Source organism: Cavia porcellus, unplaced genomic scaffold (genome assembly GCF_034190915.1).
Source record: "Cavia porcellus strain 051 isolate PalLab524CR breed Dunkin Hartley unplaced genomic scaffold, mCavPor4.1 scaffold_3, whole genome shotgun sequence".
Classification (NCBI taxonomy): domain Eukaryota; kingdom Metazoa; phylum Chordata; class Mammalia; order Rodentia; family Caviidae; genus Cavia; species Cavia porcellus.
In genome coordinates, this window is record NW_026947486.1 from 111461006 (window position 1) to 111463687 (window position 2682).

Consider the following 2682-nt stretch of genomic DNA (forward strand, 5'->3'; position numbering starts at 1 on the left):
TTTTTAGTCAAGAGAATTTGAAAATAAAATGTTATCACTTTAGGTGACTGACCAACAAGTCATTTTTTACAAGCCAATTTTTACATGGTTTCTTAAGCAGAGTGTATTGTGCCGCGTTAAATTTTAATGTTGATCATCAGAGAAAAATGTGATTCTAAAACTAAAACATCAACACATCAAACAGCCAAGTAGAGGAAATCACATGAGAGTTCAGAGACTGAGTTTTACTCTTGGCTCTGCCTACGTAACTGACTAAGCCATTTTACCCCTTGGAGCCTCAGTTTACCCATGTCTAAAATGAAGATGTTGGACTAGAGTTGTTCTTACAGTTAACATCAGGATATTCAATCCAGTGAGTCTGGAGTGGGGCCCAGAAAACTGCATGATTTACTGTGGACATGGGGGATGTAATTCTGGAGATACACATGCAGAGTAAGGTACCCTAAATCCAGAGCCTTTTCTAGGCTCATGACTGTAACAGTACATGGAAAATTCAGTAAAAATAAGAATTATGTCGGTGTTTTCCTTGTAGAAACTTCTTCTATGTGGTGTCAGTCTATCTTAAGTAATAATTTTCTCAGAATGCTGTTGTTTATAGTTTTTAAAGATCTCATTGACAAAGCATCTAATTGTGGATGAAAGAATTCCCAAATCAACTTTAAAGGAAAGTAGAAAAGGAAGGAAGGAAGCAAGGAAGGAAATGATAGAAGATAGACAGATATATAGGACACAAATTCATAGGTCATCCAATGCTTTTCAACAATATCTATACCTAAAATAATCACTGAAATTTTGCAAGTATAAAGTTTTTAAATATGATTTCTTACTTTGCTATTTCAAGGAACAATAACAACTGAACATTTGTGGAAACAGCTTTACAAATCTCAGTTTAGCTGTAGATCACCAGCCCTAGTCCCCTGTGTGGAGGTATTTCTATATAATATTATTTGTTATATGACTAGATCATGATAGGCTTTTAATTTGTAAGGTGCTGCTGCATATTAACAGTGAAAGAGTTTGATAATTTAACTTGATATAAATAAGTATGGTTAATCTTCTAGGATCCTATTTTAGCCAAACCACTTACTTAAAAATCAGTGGAGAAACACAACTTGATGAAGCCAGGTGGCCTGTGATCAATAACATCACTACAGAGCAAGAACAAATTTGGCTAATAACCAAAACCGCCTTCCCAGCAGAGGCAGGAAATCTACAGCCTCATTGGAGCCCATTATACTCCACTGTTGCCCATGTAAATCACAGAAGATCCATTCAGACCCTTGAAATCATGATACTTGAATTCCAAGCAAATGAAACTTTACAGCAGAGAAAAAGGGTTATCCAAAATTGTTTTGCAATATTTATTTTTTATTCAAAGGATAGGAGTTATCTTAAATTGGGTGACTACACTTTACAAAATTCTAAGTAGATCACCAATTTATGAATTTGACATGTGCTGCTCCATGCTGCAAACAATAACTAGCATTCATCGTTTAGCAGTCATGTACATATCTTCTTAAATATTAGTACTTCTATTAGAAAAACATTAAATAAATCCATTAAAATATGTTAAAATCATGACACATAAATTGTCTAGTTCAAATGGTGCCATTTTCTGACCTCTGACAACTAGCTCTATGTATAAAGGGCTAGCGGATCAACATATTGAATTCATTATTCTTTAGCAATGATGCATAACAAAAAATCAAGCTTGTGTTTGCCTCCTTTCAAAATATTAATGAAGGGACACTGGTCCCACTACTGCTCTTCAGTTGCTATGTTGATACATGGGGTGAAGAAAATATATGCTGACAACTGTGCCCCCAGTATTGTTATCATTTCCTTGGGTAGTCCCAACCTGAATACTTTTTAAGTACTCTACATGGTTCCTCCACCCCAAATACAGTGCAGGCTCCTTTTCTAAGGGATATTAGGTTATCAAGAGCCATGAAACTTGAAGCATTTTTTTTTTTTTTGTAAATCTGGGAACCATGCTGAGACCATATGCAGATGCAAAAGTCATTTGACACACGTGCTGGGGCCATTACATTTGACTTAGAAGTGCTCTCACTTGCCAAAATCAGGTGAATAGCATTGTGCACCAGGTGTCATTGTAAAGCCACTTAAGAGATGCCTGAGAGATGAAGAATGGAAGGAAGACAAAGAACTGATGCCACATCTGAATAGCAAGTCATCAAGATTCAAGGTTAAAAAATTCCATTCTCCCCTCTTTGATTTGCAATGATGGTTGAAAGTGGCACCCAGCTATTTCTTGGAAATGATTTTATTTGCATTCTAGATCTCACACTCGCTTCTGAAACTTCAATTTCTAAACCCTGTTTCATTTTGTGCAAATCACAACTTCAGGATATATCTGGAGTGTGTCATCTTTGCCACTTTTAATATTAATAGACCGGTCCTCTTCACAAATGATGACAGTTTTAAAAATCAGAAATACTTAATGCAAATCCTTAGTAGCTGCTCTTCTGGCTGTAGCTCTTTAGAACTGGGCATCTTGCATACAAGCATTTTTGAATGTTCCAGCAGAGTCAGCAGTAAACTCTCGACCACAGCACATACTTTACCATATATTTATACTAGCCTAACATAAATGCATAAATAAAATCAACAGAACTTAGTACGGAGGCTCAACCACATTACACCATTCCAATAAAGTGCAAT